This window comes from Ixodes scapularis, unplaced genomic scaffold, assembly GCF_016920785.2.
Source record: "Ixodes scapularis isolate PalLabHiFi unplaced genomic scaffold, ASM1692078v2 PGA_scaffold0__279_contigs__length_252992795, whole genome shotgun sequence".
In the NCBI taxonomy this organism is placed as follows: domain Eukaryota; kingdom Metazoa; phylum Arthropoda; class Arachnida; order Ixodida; family Ixodidae; genus Ixodes; species Ixodes scapularis.
This window is the reverse complement of record NW_024609835.1, coordinates 39,549,956-39,562,389: the sequence shown is the minus strand read 5'-3', so window position 1 is coordinate 39,562,389 and position 12,434 is coordinate 39,549,956. Positions and strand designations below refer to the sequence as shown.

The following is a 12,434-nucleotide window of genomic DNA, read 5'->3' as shown; positions in this document are numbered from 1 at the left end:
CTGCTACTCCAGCAACCCGACGGAACAATTCCTTAAAGTATGTTGCACTTGTCTTATAGATATTATTCTCCGGGCTTGCAAAGAGAAATATGCTGAATTAAAAGGTTATGGAAGTTATTTACTGTTTATCGGGTGGTCCCGCGGACACGTGCAAGGGTTGCATCGGCACAATAATGAACTGTGTATAGTTGAATAATGAATTGCACTAGATAGCAATAAAAATATCAAAAGCAAGATGAGAAAGTTTTAACCCAATAGGCTTCCTGAATACCGAGTTGACATGGCAACTCGTAGAGGATGCTACATCTCATTTCAATGCGACCTGTATGAGAGGAAACTTTTACGTCAAGACATCGCCGAAAAAAAATAAAAGCTACCACCATCTCTAAGACACCCGATGAATGAAAAACCTTCCCAAAACCATTCTAATTGTATAATGATGCAAGGAAGGTTCAACCCTTTGCATATTTCGTCACCAGTAGATCTACGCTTTGGTGAACTATCAGCAATTTGAAAACTATGGCTGGTTTATGTTCTACGGCTAACACTTTGCACATTTTCTTATGATCGGTAGAACCAACTATAAAGATTACACGTAGGCAACTGAATGTGAACCTTAAATTGCACTCAGGCGCTACTTTGGTATATGTTACGATAATCAAATTGTGCATTTATTGTGTTTAAAGAAATTTAAATATCGGAGTGTCCGTTGCAATATTTCCAAGAAGCACGTTTTACCATACTTTGAAACGCGAAGCTTCTTTTCACCCTTCTACCTCGGAAATGTAATACCGAGACTGACTTTGAGTGTGAACATATTTTGTATGGTTTGCTCGCACCAACGGCGTCGTGGTGCGCCACCTGCAATTCGAGCAGAAAACGATAGCGTAAACATGCAAAAAATATTAAAAGAAACAAGATTGCGCCCCAGCTTTCAGCCGAGGTTGGGTATTTCAATTGTCTGGTGATGTTATTTTTGTCAGTTCTTTACGTCCCTCTCCAGTAGTACAGCATATTTGTTTCTTTGTATTATTTTCAACTTTAAATCTTGTTGCTTTTACTTCGGATAATTTTTGCATAATCATTTTCGACACTGTCCCCACATGAGAATTTTGTGACCATTGATTGGGGAGCGCCGATTTGGTTCTTCTATACTTCTGAGCCATAATAATTTCAACTACATGTAAGTAACACACAATAACATGAAACCGTTGTATGTGAATGTGGCCGTATTAACACGTGTGAATTGTAGCTTGATAATAACACTAAAACGATTGAAATGCATGATAAAAATATATGGCAGTGAATAAAAAAACAATTTGTATCTCTTAAAGTGGTAGAATCTTGATGGGTTTTTTTCCCGTCGTTGATTCAACTTTTTAAGAGTGATTACAGGTAACTATTACACACATGCCTGTTACATGATGGGCTATGTACAGTCGGGGACAAAAGTCTCCAGGACACGCGAGCTGCGGCTGAAACGCATTGCTCTGCCATCTGCCGGCGGGTCGCCTGGTTTCGAGATCACACAAAAGCGCATGCGCGTCCTACTCCGTCTGCAAACATGTGTGTTTTCCCGCTCTTCTGCAAAACAGCGCCTAACTCGGAATCGGGCGCGTGGTACCGCCTCGCAGATAGCGCTGGCGGCTTACGAGCGTCTGCTACACATTCCGAAACACGAGATACCGCCTGGGGCATTGCGCTGCATTTCGCCGTGTCAGCGCACCTTGCTTTATAACCAGTTGATTTTATCGCTCAGTTGAGCTGCCGTGACTTCTTGCTTTATAGGTGCCATGTTAGTAAGCGCTATCTCCGAGGCGATACCCCGCGCCCGACTCCGAGTTAGGCGCCGCGCCGCAGAAGAGCGGGAAAGCGCAGATGTTGGCATGCACAGTAGGACGCGCATGCGCTTTTCTGTGATCTCGAAACCAGGCGACCCGCCGGCAGATGGCAGAACAATGCGTTTCAGTCGCAGCTCGCGTGTCCTGGAGACGTTTGTCCCCGACTGTACATTAAGAAAAATTGATGCTGTTAGAGTAATACTTCTCATGGTTTCTGGAATTCAGCACGTCTTTCCTGTGTTATATAAACTTTGCGAAAACAAGCAGTAAAATGCAGAATCACTACAAAACTTTAATATAGGCGGCCCCAGCGTTTGGGTGCCCCTAAGAAATCGAGGCACCCAAACGCATCAAGATTGAAGCCACCAGCTTATAAAATAGGCCTTTTACGAACGTAGCGCGGCGAACGTGCGTTTCTCGCTTACAGCGCCAATACGGTTAGCAAGAATAATTAAAAAGAAAAGAGAAATTATGAAAAATGCAAAACCTACGCACTTAGTAATTACTTTTTGTTTGCAAATATTAGTTAATGCAAAACCAAATCAACCAGGCTAAACGAAAGACAGTTTAAATCAGTATATATTATCAGGATTGGGCAGACGATGAGGCAGGCGAAAGAGGAAATAACTAAAGATTTAATGGGGCTAACTTGTACCATAAACGAAAAAGAACACACGTCGAGAAAGCAGCAGCAGCGTGCGTCAGCGGCGGCAGCAGCAGGCGACGGTACGTCGGCGTTTCTATCGGGAGAGAAAATTAATCAATGAATCAATCGGCAATACGGCGCACCGCTTCTCATCTACTACGCTCCACATCTGGAATATTCAACCTAAAATGTTCAGGAAAGAGCTACGGCGAGCCTGACTAGGAGAGGTCATTATGGTCTCCTTATCGTTGAAGCTGGGGGCAAGAGCGTAGGCGAATCTTTTAGATGAACGGGGAAGCGTATCTTCGCAGTCATGCACGCGACAATGTATTGTTAGTTGTTTTCAGCCAAAACAATCCGATCCGTAGCACTCTAATTTGGCGCTCGCTCTCGGGCGGATTTCGGCGTTCGTGCGCGGCTTTGAGCGTCTGTCGTGGATGCTTTAAACATTCAACTATGCCAAAACTGAGACGAACGCGAGTGAGCATACTCTGCGAGCAGATGCCTTATTTAGATCTTAGTTGGAGCGACTTTAAAGTCTTGGGAAACTTTTTTTTAAGCCACTGCTAACCGTGCCACGAACGAAATCCACTCGCGGTCTCGTAGTAGCGAGATGCTGCATGTCAACGGTTACCGCTTCTCTTTAGGCTTAAGAGCGGCCAGAAGCTGAAAACGATCCTTAAAATGGGGCGAGCTCACCGCTTATTCTTTGTTATTTGATCGAGATAAAGCGAAGCGAAAGTTGGCTGCACCATTCACTGGTAATAAAAATGGCTTTTACGGCAGTGACCATGACAAATTTCCTCCGAAGCGAGCGGAAAGGGTGCCGCCATGTTTGCCGATGCCACCCGGCCCCAATGAAATAGGCGAGTCCCACACTACTTCTCGAATTTTGCGTTAGGGGTGAGCGCCAACCCAAAACCCAAAACTGAGTTTGAGTTCGACGCATGCCCAGTGAGAGGCCCCTATTTTATGAGGGCCCTCAAGCTCTGGCCCTATTTCTAAAGCTGTCAACTATTCTCACGGCCTTCAATTTTTTTAATATAACGCCAGTAACGTCAGTAAAAATTATTAATCTCCTGGATTTGAAGTCCAAGTACTATAAATGATTTTGCAGTGACTTTGCGGATTTATTTAAGGTGGGGTTGTAAATTGGGCCACTTGTTATCAGTTCAACATAATTAAATACAGCCTCAGTAAACACTGACGACGAACAAGAAACGAACACTCTCTTGTCGGGTTCGTTTCTTGTTCGTAGTCCGTGTTTACTGGGGCTGTATTTCCTCAGATTTACTTCAAATTTGAACTCTCCTTGAATATTATAAATAAAGTCACGTGACGTCTGGTGAAGTTAGACCTGCGAATATCTTAACGAGAAACGTACGTGTGTTTAGGGCGTTTCCTACGAGGAGTCATTAAGAAGTTCCTGCACCAGCAGCACTGAACATTGAGCATTGTACCCCAGCACAACGCCAGGGGATATTTCCGCCAGATTTGCCAGCCAGTCGGCCAAACTTAATTTTGAGGAATCAAAGTGATTCCAAGTTGCGCTTTTATGCTTAGAAAATATATTTTACGGCGCTCACTCCGCTCGAGATGAATAAAAAGCTTCAACGAAATGCCTGAACAAAAGTTTTACTTAAAAATGAATAGCAACACGCCAGAAACCCAGAGACTTCTACGGCAAGCATTTGGTGGCCATGTTCCAAGAAATGCACAAATATGTTAGTGGTGTGGGTTTTTAAGCCATGTCAACAACCACTTGAAGATAATTTCACAAACAGTACGTCTTTAACAACCGTTTATCCTGAAAGAGGTTAAAAAAATGAGCGTATTACTTCATTGAGGCCGTGAGATTAATATTTCGGACGTCTGGTCAAGTCCGCGTCGGCTGTTTCGAGTGACAAATTTAACATGAAACGAATGTCCGCCAGGTGTGTTCCACACATCCTCTCGATCGCGAGAAAAATACAAACATACATTCCAAAGACTTCAAGTACACTTTTTTAACCAGAACAACATAGCTGCAGTCAATCCATATACTCCTTATTTGGCCATTAGTGACCTTTGCATTTCTTTTTTTCTAATGAAGCCTTAAGAGACGGCTTACTCGAGCAGATTCGGGAAAAGACGAGGGTTATCCTGAAAAGCCTGAATTACACGAGGGTTTTCTACAATGGCAGACCTGCTGACCAGCTTTAATCCAGTCAGTACTCATTGGTATGGACTTTATCGTTCCCCCAAGGCATCGTCCATAATGCTAGTCATCCATAATAAAGAGACAAATCTGCGGGTATTCACCAAAATCGTTCTCAAATCTTTGGTTTATAAAACGTGGTTTTAACAGTAACGCGATTCGTTTCAAAGGGCATTGCGGTGTTTCTTTCAGTCCCCAATTTGCCTGAATATTCGCTAAACACGCCAACCAACGTCGCTGAAATAGTAATACAAATATTGGGCAAAAAGAAAAAAAGATGCCCGAACTTATTGAATTTACAATTTTGGTCCTCACCGTGCTTTTTAAAGTGAAAGGCTCCACTGGCAACAATCAAATATTGACGTCAGAGGAACGCAGTGGTTCACTGTTTGGGCTGAAGACTTTGTTCCCAACTGATTACAAACAGTCTCAGTGTGTCAATTTAATGCTTTGGGAAATTCGCTTCAGCTCGCGTGCAGCAGCACGAAACAAATTTTCGGCATAGTCGCCCGCTCGACCAGCAAGCCTTCGTTCCCTTGATGTCACTGCAATGAAAAGCGCGAGTATATATGAATTTTGGTTTCGGCGTTATATGTATGTGCCGATTCCACAATAACTATTCTCAATTTCGCGATACTAAATAACCTCCCGGAAAAAGTAAAGGCCGGCGATTTCAAAAATACAGTTAGTTGCGGTAGCTCAAAAACGTGCCGGACTACCAATTTCGACAAGAGATGGCTGAACCCCTATAAAGGACTACTTTGAGGGGCATAATAGTAAAGTAAACTTGGTAACTTCGTACGTTTCTCTAAAACGAGTTCGAAAACGTTTTGATGCCACCTCGTATTTCGCAGGGCGGCAAATTTATTACAAAGAGGTTTATTTATAAGTAGTTAAAGAGCTGGAGAAAAATAATATACTGGTGATTTTTGTATTCATAATTATTCTACCCAACGTCTTTGTTATTTTATGTTATATGAAAGATACTCGATGAGAAAGACTTAGGTTGATTTACAATTCTAGAGATTTACTTCTAAGCGCAAATTTTATTCAATTTTGTATTCAACGTAAAGCGTTTCGGCATGCACTACGACAGCATAATGCGCATGCAGTAAAAAATCATGTAATCAATTTACGCTCCTTTGTAATCTCAAAGATTCGTTCAGATTAACTTTTTTTTCCTGCATTTAACAGTTGTATATAAATATATTTATTCTAAGGAAGTGTGCTTATTTTGATATTCCAAGGTCGAGCGACCAATGAATTAATCCTGTTAAGGCTTTGATCTAAATAAGGATGTCTCATTCTACTGGTCTAAATACCACTGTTCACTTTTACATTCATTAATGTGGAATGTTCTATTCTTAAGCATCTTAAGGAAGCCTTTTTCGAAGACACATGTTCAAATTTAGTTAGATAAATACACGTGTAATAAGATATCTTAAAGTATAGTATTCAAGCATTAACAAGAAGCAGTAAATTTAAAAAGTGACGCATTGATGTAAATTTAAGGTTCGCGCTATGGAAACGTAGACTAGAATTTTTGAACTGTATAATAAATATTACAGTCAACCATTCTGAAACATCAAGTGGACTCCCGTGGAACCCCTTTTGTGCATGCAATCTAGTCTTACAATAGCATCACCAAACTGAATAAAGAAGATTTCCTAATAGTTATGGTGATCTCGGTGTGAGCTTACACATTAAACGTAAACAATAATCATAGTTTATGTCTATTGTCTGTTATACCAAACTTCATTGAACACTGTGCTATGCAGCTCTGTGAAAGAGCTCAAGTATTGCGCTGAACCCCTAACCTGTGGGCTTTGCTCGACCTTTTTCTAAGGACACGGAAACAAGACCAATCCTTCTCTACGAGTGCTACCAGAGCGGAAACAGTATTGATGCGCCAGGAACCATTAACTTTACTACTCTCTATGACGGCACGAGCCAAGCAACGACACTAATTGAAGGTGTCACGTGGGCAGCAACAAATGGAAGTACTGAATCCTACGTTGTGTACGTATGCACGAATTTCTAATTAAAAATAATGTAACAACTGTAGGCATGTATAGTAAATGTGATTACCTTAAGATTATTAGGAAGAAATATCTGGTGGAGAGTCCGTTTCCGACAATCCGTAACGGTTTATTATACACACTTTAAATTAACTGCAAAGAGACACTGATTAGGCAGATTGATTGCGCCGTCCGGAATGCATGAAATGTGTAATGAGAGTCAAGTGGCAGGGCACATAATATTAAAATAGCCGTCGTCATTGCCTATTTTAAACGTGAATACGCGATCGAATAATATCAATTCTTCTTATAGGTGTACACACGATAGCTCACAACTACTGGTGTTTTTCTAACAATACTTGTGTCGTAATTCAAGGTTCCAAAGTGTGCAGAAAAGCGTAAAATGTATTATCTATTTTAACTACAATGTGAGGACATCAGCCATACAGTAGTTCCGTAGCTCCTCCAGGATTCAATAGATAATACTCAACGTTACGCTGATGGAGAAATTGATTTATTAAACGCTTAAATAAATGTGTGTGTGTTTTTGTTTTAATTTCCAGTGGTGCTTTTCTGGCTCGTTACGATGCGGAGAGAAGTACCGGAGTGATCTATACCTATAGTGAGTAAATAGAAACTAGAGAATTGATTACAGTCACTCACTACAAACTTAGAAGAGCGGGGCGAGGAAACATTGGCAGCTGCTTTTCATAAGGAATCTGTGTTTCAGATGGCGGGGAGATAATCCTCAAAAACGACATAAGTCCATGGACAAATGTGACATTATATTTTACATACCATATTTTGAAGGCAATGTTTTTGTTAGAGCCTTATTTTTCCTTATAACTCAAACGATATAGATGCTTTGTTTACAGGATTTTGACAACTATCAAGTAATAATTTTTTTTGTTTAGAGGATTAAAGACAACGCTTCTTCTGTTGGAGTTGAATCTGTCCGTATAATCAAACAAATATGACAAAAACATATTTAAAGACGTCATGAAACGGTATCGGGTTGAAATGTCAATGACTTTGCAGAGGCGTCTGGTCCAAGTATACTCACACAGTCCGCCACTAATTCAGAAGCTCCTTAGTCGCGGTGTCATTCCGAGGATAAAAGGGGACTATTTCGTAAACTCTAGCCTTCGGAAAGCTTAATGTGGGATCAAAGCCTCCCACCTAACGACAGTCGAGCGCGGTCCATGGATTGGACACGAAAACTGCGTGACCACTCGACTTCGGCTAGTAACGACCAATGCCACCTCTTTTACTTTCCTAACCCCAGCGGGTGGCTCTGATTAACGTTGGCAGGGCCTTCAGGTCTATATGGACTAACCACTTTAATTGTTACCGAATCGTCCAGCATCTGGTAAACAGAACCAACCACGGTTCACAAGCTTCCTCCTAAGCGCCTTCCGCTAACGTCCAAAAAAAGAAAGAAAAAACACTGTAAATCCCGGTCAATCTGGCGATCTTCTGGTAAATTCTGGATTTACTGGAAGTGAAAAAGTCCCAAAATCCAGTAAAATAGATTTTTACTGGAATTAACTTCCGGTAAAAATCTGGTGACATTATGGTAAAATATTTGGTGGCATTCCGGTAAAAACCCGGTAGAGTTCCGGTAAAACTCCGGTGACATTCCAGTAAAACAACCGGTGACGTTTTAGTAAAAAATCGGCGACAATCCAGTAAACTACGGCTTTACTGGAAGTGAAAACAGTCCCATAATCCAGTAAAATAGACTTTTACTGGAAATGACATTCCGGTGAAAAAATATTTTTTAATAGGGTAGGATAAGCACCAGGCCACGTAGCCGCTTGATCTAGCTCCGAGTTGGGGGGATCAACGATACTTATATGTCTCGAATGCTTTTGCCGACTGCCACTGCATAAAAAGAAAAACCAACATAAGTTTATTCAGTTATTAATGTTACAGAATGAATCTACGTAGAATTTAGCGAAATTACAAACCGTTTTCGATGGCTCCTTTAAGCTAAATTTAGTACAGTTTAAATATTTTAGGTGTATAAGTGCAGCGTGCGTTAGGGACACATCTATACCAGGTGTTTCTGCGAAGACTTTCAAAAACTCCTAAAAGTAGTGTATTTGATTTTTGGAAAAAAAACGTAAGCCACACCGAACATCGGAAATTTAATAAACATACTAATTTGCAAGCTATGTACAATTTAATAATTACTCCTAATTAGTGAAAATAAACAGATATTCTAAGTTAGACATTTGCTGTGCGTCATCGGAAACCGCTAGAATCAGTCAGTTTTAGGATGACCTGAAGAACGCGAAATTTAACACTCGTGCGGCAGACGGAAGGCCACTTATCTAAAGCGCAGATGATATTCTGATCGCTCGTGTTATCGCGGCCCCGGCGGACTTTTTTTATTACATCACGAATTTAATTGTGGGCCGATGCAAACTTGTGGTGGATAAGAAACTATATAGAATTGGCTTAAATTTCAACTTGTTTATTGTCCCAAAATGAAGGCCACAGCGACCCGCTATGCTATTTAAAGGTTTCGCGTTGGTAAGGTCTATTTCTAAAGGAGAAACTTATCTTTGTTCAGTCCCTAATTATTCAGTTATACTCAGCTTCCATATTTCTGCAAAACAAATGTAGCACATATAACACCTCTATGTTCATATACACCGCGATATGTTGGAGAATCACGTGGGGAAACAGCTAGAACACTAAATGATTACACAGAGACAGGAGTGGACACACACAAAGCTGACTATCTACAATTCTTTAGTATTTGATCTTCCTCTCTCCTCGGTCTAGTCTTCTTCCTCATCTATTTCACAGACAAACACACACACACACGCACAAACACAAACACAAACGCACGCGCGCGCTCACACACGCACGCACGCACGCATGCACTCGTGTACACACACGCGTACAAACACACAAACGCGCGCACCACGCACGCACACACACACGCACACACACACACATTGATAAAACAAGGAATACATCGCAGAATAGAAAGCAATACGAATGCAAATATGTTCCAAAAGTCAGGGTAGCCATATTGAAATAAGTTTACTTTGGCTTAACAACACAAAAATAACAACAACACAGCCGTTTCGCCACCTATCCGGGTGGCATCATCAGTATGCACTGGCCCGGGGGTAGGGAAAGTCTAAACCAGTCCACTCTAATCCAACAGGTCCCCGTAAACGTCCTGCAGGGGGCCACGGTTTGTAGTGCAGGCCTTGGGGTCAAGGCAAATAAACCACGATTCCACGAGCTTCCTCTGGTCCTAACGCTGCTCACGAACCAAGGTTGCCGCATTGTCAAAGCCAAAGGTATGCCCAGTCGTCCAGCGATGGTCCACGAGCTCGGATTTACTTCTCGTGGCCGTGCGTGGCCTTTACCACATTCTTCCTGTACTCCCTAAGGCGGGTGCTTCTTCGTCTGCCGGTTTCTCCAATGTACGTGGCGTCGCAGTCAACACAGTTCACCTTGTAAACCACACCTGTCTGGGCGTTGGCAGGGGTAATGTCTTTCGGCTTGGAAAACGCGTTCGCCAAAGTGTACACAGGCTTGAACAGAGTCCACATGCCCAAAGGGGTCAAAGCTTTTCGAATCGAGCCCGAGGTTCCCCGGACATAGGGAATACACACTGCCGACTTCCTTTTGCATTCAATGTCCACTCTGCACTGTTGCATGCGCTTCCGCGTGTCACTTATGAAGGATCCTGGATAATTGCGCCTGCCCAAGGAAGTGGACATCCTTGTCAGTTCTCGGGATCGGAGATAACCTAAAGGTTATCTCCGCTTCTCCTGAAAAAGCTGAACATGCATGCTTTCCACTTGCCGGTGTATAGTATTCATACGGCTATCCCGTTCACGTGTGAAACTGAAAAAGATTGTGTGCTGCCGTTTGTGGGCGTATTGATGCGCCGGGTGGGTTGTGGTGCCGTAGAGACTGAAGTGTACCGTAAACCTTGTGACAGCGGAAATGTTTTGTGGTTTGATTCCCATCGCTCGGCGAAACACAAGCGCGCCGTGGTACGGACTCAGTTGTCGTGTTGCGTTGTGTTGTCTCCGAATGATGATCTCCGGTCCCGAGAACTGACAAGGATCCTTCCTTCCTTGGGCAGGCGCAGTTATTCAGGATCTTTCATAAGTGAGACACGTAATCGCATGCAACAGTGCGGAGTAAACATTGGAGGCAAAAGAAAGTCACCAGTGTGCATTCCCTATGTCCGAGGAACCTCGGACTCGATCTGAAGAGCTTTGAGCTATTTGGGCATCTGGACTGTGTTCAAGCCTGTGCGCACTTTGGCGAACGCGTTTTCCAAGCTGAAAAACATTACCCCCGCCAACGCCCAGACAGGTGTGGTTTACAAGGTACGGAGGGGAAAATAAATGTTTTCCCCTCCGTACCTTGTTGGTACGGAGGGGAAAATAAATAAGAAGCTTGTTGGTACGGAGGGGATTTGGAGCCGGCACGCTTGGCGACATGCAGCTAACACTACTGTTGTTCACGCAGGTTCTTACGTCATCCAGAGCAACTGCTCCGCTCGGCGCGGTCACTAAAGGGGATGCTTTTCCGTACGTACCCGAACCTTCTGCGACGGTTATCACCGGACTGCACGTGCCGCCGGGCATCGCCGAAGAGGATCTGCCAGTCATCACCGACTGCGACGGCTCCTTCGATAAGTCGATCGTCGTACTGGATTTGCCAATCTTCTTCGAGCAAGGGACACCACGTGTCTTCGTCGATGGCTATATAGGCGCACGGCACTTTGACTGCGTGGGATTTGGAGCCGGCACGCTTGGCGACATGCAGCTAACACTACTGTTGTTCACGCAGGTTAGTCCTTACAGTCCTATCTGTGTTCGAAAGTCCCTGTTTGCGTTGCCGGCTCCTCCCACGTCAAGTGCTGATACCTTCTGTGGCAGACGATTGAGACTGCGTATATCTCGCAAATATTTTCGCCTCTTTGCACATCGAGTACTTTACCTGTTTCTCTTGTTGCTACTTTCCGGGGATGTAGAACTTAACCCTGGCCCCCTTGACGCAGTAGAAATTGACCTTCTTAAAAGTTTGCAGAGCGGTCAGGCTTCCATTATGAGTAAGCTGGACGCTATCGACCGTAGGTTTAAGAAGCATGAAAACATGATCGAGGAAATAAATAAGAAGCTTGTTGGTACGGAGGGGAAAATCGGGGTCGTTAATCAATTAGTAACAGAACAAGCAAAGCTAATTGAGCTTTTGGCAAGACAAATTAACGAATTGGAAAACAGGAATGTTGATCTAGAAAACAGAAGTCGTAGGCAAAACCTTGTTTTCTATGGTGTGGATGACACGAATAACAAAGAAACATGGAATGAATCTGAAAATCTCATTAAAAGTATCTGTAAAGACAAGCTCGGTGTGGACCTAAAAACGGTGCAAAGGGCGCACCGTGTAGGTCGCTATAATGAGAACTTTAAACGACCAATCATCGTTAATTTTGCCTCCTACAAGGAAAAACAGGATATTCTGTCTAACGCCAAAACAAATCAAGGGATCAAACTACAGTGTAGACCAAGATTACTCGCCGAAAACCCGTGAAATTCGAAAGAAACTTTGGGAATATGCTAAAACAAAAAAGCGGATAGTGGCAACCGTGTAAAGCTAAACTTTGATAAGCTCATCGTAAATGATAAAGTGTTTACATGGGATACGGAAATAGAACAAGTTGTTCCTGTCAAAAAAGACTGACG

At 42.8% G+C, this 12,434-nt stretch overlaps 2 long non-coding RNA genes across 2 annotated transcripts in view; both read left to right on the top strand.

Annotated features, from left to right (window-relative positions):
- Positions 1–12,434, top strand: part of LOC121837865 — a 51,763-nt gene that overhangs the window by 32,213 nt on the left and 7,116 nt on the right. The gene's annotated exons all lie outside the window — the stretch shown is intronic.
- On the top strand, positions 15–7,371 carry LOC120844024. Its single transcript, XR_005716307.3, has 3 exons — positions 15–37; positions 6,531–6,703; positions 7,266–7,371. It is a non-coding gene; the product is annotated as an uncharacterized LOC120844024 (long non-coding RNA).